This window comes from Chrysochloris asiatica, unplaced genomic scaffold (assembly GCF_000296735.1).
Source record: "Chrysochloris asiatica unplaced genomic scaffold, ChrAsi1.0 scaffold00018, whole genome shotgun sequence".
Classification (NCBI taxonomy): domain Eukaryota; kingdom Metazoa; phylum Chordata; class Mammalia; order Afrosoricida; family Chrysochloridae; genus Chrysochloris; species Chrysochloris asiatica.
In genome coordinates, this window is record NW_006408536.1 from 16,950,374 (window position 1) to 16,957,526 (window position 7,153).

Sequence of the window (7,153 nt, forward strand, 5' to 3'; positions counted from 1 at the left end):
GAAGACAAACTCCTCTTTTGATGTAAGCCACAGAACATGGCATTAAAAAGAATCTTCTGAATTGTGCAGTTAGAACAAAAAATATCTGAAGGAAGAAATTCTCATTCGTTGGCAGGAATTTTCACATACTTGTTCTAATAATGAAGTATTTCCTGAAAGAACAAACACAATTAAAAGCCATGTTTTATATTCCATTATTCTAATAATCTTTGCTACTTTTTTGTATAGCTTTTTAAAAACCATGCTAATGTTTCAAATATTTTTTAAAGGGGGGTGGGTGTGCAGAAAAAACTAAAATGGAATACAAACAACTGAACCTAACTGTGTTTGAAATAAATAACATAACCACACTGAAGGGAAAAATTAGCCCTAGGTAAACTTTTGAAAACAGTATTTTAACTATGCATTCTCTTCACAATGAAGACAAAAACAAATGTACACAAATATTCTACTCTGCTTAGATAGCTGTTTTTACAAACTGATATGATCTACTTTATATGTTTTCTAGGATTTAGCAATAAATAAATATACTGTAGACAATAAGAGTTTTTTTTCTTACTCACATAAAATAGAGTTACAAACAAGGAAAAAAGGAAGGCTTAGGATTAGAGTTAACAATATAAACTCAGTTTTTAATATATAGAAATGTAGAGACAAATATAAATGGGTGTATAATTATATAAAATCCAACACTAAACCCACTACCACAAATAACACAAACACATGCACATACATATATTTTATAGCTCTGTCTGCTGAGAGAATCTAGAAGCAATGATACTCCAGTAATCATGAGCACACCTAGAGTCCAGATCTTGGTGTCTAAAGACCATTCTTCTATAAAGAGAATCAGAGTTCCTTAGAGAAACATCAGATATCACTATAATTAAGTGATCAAAGTTAACAATACCAATAACAGGACAAATCAATGTCTTATGCTTCCTGATAGGATGCACTGAGAAAACAAAATTCACAACATCACTCCTGTCACAATGGTGCAGAAATATGAAACTTGAATTTAACCAGTTGTTGTTGTTAAGTGCCATCGAGTCTGTTCTGACTCATAGCGACCCTGCATAGGGTTCCAAGGAACAGCTGGTAAACTTGAACTGCCAATCTTACAGTTCAGATGATCTTGCAGTCCAGCGCATTAACCCACAGTGCCACCAGGACTCCTGAATCTAACCATAGGAAGCAATAATTGAGCAACATTATACTAAATAACTGGCCTGAATTCTTTAAAACTGTCTAGGTCATCTGAAATGAAAACAAAGGGGACTTAAAAGCACTTACTGAGGAAGATCAAAGACTACAGTCCTCAGTATGGGTTATTGTTGTTGTTGCTAAGTGTCGAGTCGGTTCTGACTCACAGAGACCTTGTATAGGGTTTCTGAGGAGCAGATGGTGAGTTTGAACCACCAACCTTGCATTTATCTTACAGCGCCATACTAGAGACTCGAATATGGAGCAGATGGTGAGTTTGAATCACCAACCTTGCATTTATCTTACAGATCCATGCTAGAGACTCGAATATGGATTATACCTCAATCTTTTATAAAGAAAACAAAAATTCTCACAACTGTACCAATAGGTAACATCTTGGATCCACAATTAACAACCACAGAAACAGTAGTAAAAAATTAAGTGGCATACTGATTAGGCAAATTTGTGGCAAAGGAGTCAGAATCAACTTGGTGGCAATGGTACCTAGCAATAGGTCATGAAAAACAAGAAAAGACTGAGTAATTGTTCCAGATTTTAAAAGTTTAAGAGGCCGTCGCTCTCTAACGCCAGCGCCTCCTTAGCTCACTGAGCTCAAGCTGAAGGAGAAGAGAGGTTAAGTGAGGAGGTCTCTATACTGTGGCTCATACAAAGCCAACTAATAGCAAATCAACAGGTGAGAAAGCAACCAGCAAGAAACTGGCTACAAAAGCCATACATAAGAGTGCACCCTCTACTGGAGGGGTGAAGAAACCCCATCGTTACAGGCCTGGTACTGTGGCACTTCATGAAATTAGACATTATCAGAAGTCCACCAAACTTCTGTTTCGTAAACTCCCCTTCCAGCGTCTGGTGCAAGAAATAGCTCAGGACTTCAAAACAGATCTGCACTTCCAGAGTGCAGCTATTGGTGCATTGCAGGAGGCGAATGAGGCCTATCAGGCTGGCCTTTTTGAAGATACCAACCTGTTTGCTATCCGTGCCAAACGTCTAACAATTATACCAAAAGACATCCAGCTAGCATATTGCATATGTGGAAAATGTGCTTAAGAATCTGCTAAAATGTGAAACGTTTCATTCTTTTTTTCAAAAAATTTCTCTTCTTCCTGTTATTGGTAGTTTTGAATGTTAGATCCCCTCCCCCACACCCCATGGGGTCAAAAGGTACCTAAGTATATGATTGCAAATGGAAAAATAGGGAACAGAAATCAGGTATTAGCAGTTTTTTTCATTTTCATTTATAATATAAATGCAGGGACATAAAGTATTAATGCAAGTCAAAATGTTTCAGTGAACAAGTTTCAACAGTAACTTTGTAACAAATATAAACAAACCTGTTAAAATTTTCTGGACAATGCCAGCATTTGTTTGTTTGTTTTTAAAAAAAGTAAATTTCTTATTGACGGCAACTAAATGGTGTTTGTAGCATTTTTATCATTCGGTAGATTTCATCCATTCACTATATTTTTCTAAATGAGTTGTCCTACATGCAAGTACATGTTTTTAATATTGTCTGTCTTCTGTGCTGTTCCTGTAAGTTTGCTATTAAAATGCATTAAACTATATTTTTTAAAAAGTTTAAGAGACATGATAAGTAAATGCAATGAGTGGTTTTGGATTAGGCTTTGAACAATTAAAAATTAATAATTTGGGGGGGGCACTAAATGACAATTAGCAAAATTAAATGTTTACAGACTACATAATAGTGTTGCACTAGTATTGATAATTGTCTGATTTTAGTAACAGTACTGTGGTTATGGGAAGTCCTGGTGTGGCGCTGTGGGATGATGCACTAGACTGCAAAGTCGGTTTTGAACCACAAGGTCAGTGGTTGAAGCTCATAAAGCTGCTCCTTGGAAACACTTTACAGGGTTGCTATGGGTCGGAACCAACTCAACAGTACTGTGGTTATTTAACACAATGTCCTTGTTTTCAAAAAAATAGTACCAAAATTTTTATAGATCAAGAGGAATCATGCCTGCAACTTATACACAAAGTTCAGGGGGGAACATATGTGTGCATGGAGAGGGGAGTGAAAAGAGATCAAATAATAAAGCAACCATGAGGGGGGCTTCAAAAAGTTTGTGGACACTTGAGGGAGAGAGAAAGAAATAGCCAGAAACATCAACATACAAAGCTTGTAAGTCTATCTTCAGCCTATAACTGATTGGAATATCTAAAATGGGGTTAGAACTTGCCCAGGGAAGGAGGCTTCCTGGGGAGCCTTTGTATAGCATAAGATCATAGGTGGAATCCTGATCCCCAGCCAGAATTTTCTGAGGTGGGAAATTTCCACTTGAAAGGACAAGCAGACCAGCCTGGAGCTGCTAAAAGAACAGAAGATACTTCTTGAAAGAAAAACAAATAAAAAACAATAATAGCATTCCCATTGACTACTGCAAGAACAAACAAGTTGTTCCCTGGGGAGCCATCAGAGAAGCAGTCCAGTCCCCTCAGGGCAAACCCACTTCCAAGACTGAGAGTCAAGGGAAATACATGAGCAGGCATATGGTCTTGCTGGTAACCACGTTGATCTACCAAGAAGGGGAAGTGGGGGGAAAACAGCAATGAAGTTGTGAGCTGCTAAGTCCGATCACGTTCAATAGACTCCTGTCAACCTGCATTGAGACCTGGTTGGCCAGCAGTATGGCAAGACCTGGGAACTCCTGGACCCAGGGACAGGGACGCGACCACAGAGGAATAGAGCAGAGAGTAAGGGAAGATGCACAAGAACACCCATACTTGCAGATAACACCCATTTGACCTGGCTTCAATGCCAGAACTCGACTAGAGGAAGATCAGAACTCGACTAGAGGAAGAAAGAAGAGGGAAAAAAAAGAGAAATCCACTACAATTTGATGAATTTGATGTATACTTATGGATGCAGTATCTCAAAAGAGAGAACAAATCATTACAGTGAGGATCATTCCCACACCCTCCATACACAGCATAGACAGGGATGGGCAACTTAGACATTGGCTACCCAAAATGGGGGGACCACAAAGGCATGAAGTGACTGGCTTACAAGCTTTCAAAAGGTAGTCTAGTTCCAGAAGGTGTGGAGGGAAGGTAGAATCTCCATTGAGTGGTTTCCAAGCTGTCTAGACAGGGCTGGTGAAAGGAGATGGAGATAAGGCTGTTGTAGTTCAAGGAGCTCTGGTAGCATAGTGGTTATGAATTGGGCTGCGAACCACAAGGTCAGCAGTTCGAAATTACCAGTTGTTCCACAGGAGAAAGATGAGGCGTTCTGCTCCCGTAAAGATTTACAGCCTCAAAAACCCTGTACAGGGTCACTATGAGTTGGAACCGACTCCACGGCACATAACAACAACAACAAGTTCAATGGTGAATAACTGCTATCAGGATTGATTGTGAGCGTTGCAAAACGTAATGGTAGATGTTTTATAACAAAAGGAGAGAAGTGGTTGATCTTGCAGGCTAGGAGCAGATGATCCTAAAAGACCATCAAGGGAGAAGAGTGGAGTACAAGACCCTATCCAGAGAAGCAGTGACACCAGAGAGGGTGGCAGAGTCGATGATGTGATGGAGTGGCTGGGAACCCTGGACTCAGGGAGGGAGAGAGGCTGTGTGTTGATGGCTAGGGGGCGGACTTGCGGGGTGTGCCCTTTGGTTGTTTAAATGGTTGTATATTCCTGAGTGCTCCAGTGTACATCAAAAAAAAAAAAAAAAAAAAAAAAAAAAAAACAACAACAACAATAGAGGGAATAGAAGCAAATGCTGTTGAATGATGATGCATGGAGGGGATTGTAATCATTGCAATGAAACAAAATACGATAGGATGAATGTAAAGCTGATGTTCTCCCATGTAAATTATCACCCAATTCACAATAAAAACTTAATAAAAAATTTTTAAAGTTTGTAGAAAAATTAATTGTCTTATAATTCCAGATTTCTACAAACTTTTTGTAGGTCCTTTGTATGGTAATGGTCAACGTGGGTAATCTGTACCAAGGGTATGGTGGCAGTGGCGCTTATGTGCCATGGAGTCAATTACAACCCATAGAAACCCTATATAGGGCTTCTGGGAGTTCTGGTGTGGTGCCGAGGGTTAACGTGCTGGACTACAAAGTCAGTATGAGCTACAAGGTCAGCAGTTCAAACCCACCAGCCATTTCTCAGAACCCCAATACAGGGTCACTATTGGTCAGAAATGATTGGGTAGCACTTAACAACAATAGGGTTTCTGAAGCTATAAATCTTTACAGGAGCAGAAAGCCTCATCTTTTCCTAAGGAGTGGCTGGTAAATTTGAACTGCTGATCATGCAGTTAGCAGACCAACTCGTAACTGACTATGCTACCAGAGCTTCTTAGGACTAAAGGGTACAGGAAATTCTTTATCTTTGTAACTTTTCTGATCCTTAAATATTCCAAAATAAATTTTTTGTTTCAAAAAAGAATCGTATTACTAAGAATAAGTGGTACCAATATGAAATACTGATTTTAAATGGAAGAAATTAATCAAAATCAATAAAGAATTTGTCTTTACTAACTAGGAAAGTTAAAATGGTTTAAAACTACGAATATCCTATGTGCTATGGGTAAGTATTGAAACAAAGAAGTGTGTTCTTTCACACACTGATAGTAGGAATACAAACTAGAATAAGCTTTCTAAAGACCAATATGTCTATAATTAAATATTCTTATATGTTCATATCCTGATAAAGGCATGACAAAAACTACAACAAAGAGCATTCTAAAATGTGCAACATGCCTTCGCCGCAGCAGCCATTGAAGAAAAGCAGCATGACTATGCGCTCCCCTATGGCCGTTGGCCTCAACAAGGGCCACAAAGTAACCAAGAACATAAGCAAGCCGCCGCCGTGGGCGTCTCACCAAGCACACCAAGTTCGTGCGGGACATGATGTGGGAGGTGTGTGGCTTTGCGCCTTATGAGCACGGGGCCATGGAGCTGCTCAAGGTGTCCAAGGACAAGCGGGCACTCAAGTTCATCAAGAAAAGGGTGGCGACACACATCTGTGCCAAGAGGAAGAAAGAGGAGCTCAGCAACGTCCTGGCAGCCATGAGGAAAACGGCTGCCAAGAAGGACTGAGCAGGTCCCTGTCCACTGTGTCCCCCCCTCCCAATAAAAACCTTTACACACACAAAAAAAAATAATAAATAAAATGTGCAACATTAGGCACAGTCCCTTTCACAAACATAACAAAGATTTCTACTACTAATCACTTAATAGCATTAAATTAAACATTATCCTGGTGGGTTTTAGCTACTCCAGTAAAATAAGATAAATAAATAAAATGTACGAGATTGGAAAGAGGAAAACAAAATAGAATTTATAGTTTTTATCCACATGGAAAATTATAAATAATATAAAAGAATTTACAAGCAAATTGTTTAGCAAGTATTTTAAGTGTTTAGCAAGGGTGGCTGGATATAAGCTTAAGATACAAATATCAACTACATTTTTAGCATTAAGAAACAGAAAATATTTATTTTAAAATTATTTTTAATACTGAGAAAAAAAGTAAGGCATTTAGGATTTTATAAAACAAAAAATATTAAAGACCACTATTCATATCACTGGAGCTCTGGTAGTGTAGTGGTTACGAATCGGGCTGCGAACCTTAAGGTCAGCGGTTCGAAGCTACCAGCCGCTCCACGGGAGAAAGATGAGGTGTTCTGCTCCCGTAAAGATTAACAGCTTCGGAAACCCTGTGCAGGGTCGCTATGAGTCGGAACCGACTCCACGGCACACAACAAACAAAAAACAAAATTCATATCACTATAAAACTAATCACACATTAAAGAAGGCCTGCAACAGTACATTGACAGAGAACTGCCAGAGGTTCAAGATGGAGTCAGATGAGGACATGGAACAAGAGATAGTCGTTTTTTTATGTCAGATAGATGTTGGCTGAAAGCAGAGAATAACAGGAAGATGTCTACCTGTTC

At 39.0% G+C, this 7,153-nt stretch overlaps 1 pseudogene; it reads left to right on the forward strand.

The window, feature by feature from the left end:
* The first annotated feature begins 5,986 nt into the window (after window positions 1-5,986).
* LOC102829768 lies at window positions 5,987-6,293 on the forward strand (annotated as a pseudogene).
* The last annotated feature ends 860 nt before the right edge of the window (window positions 6,294-7,153 follow it).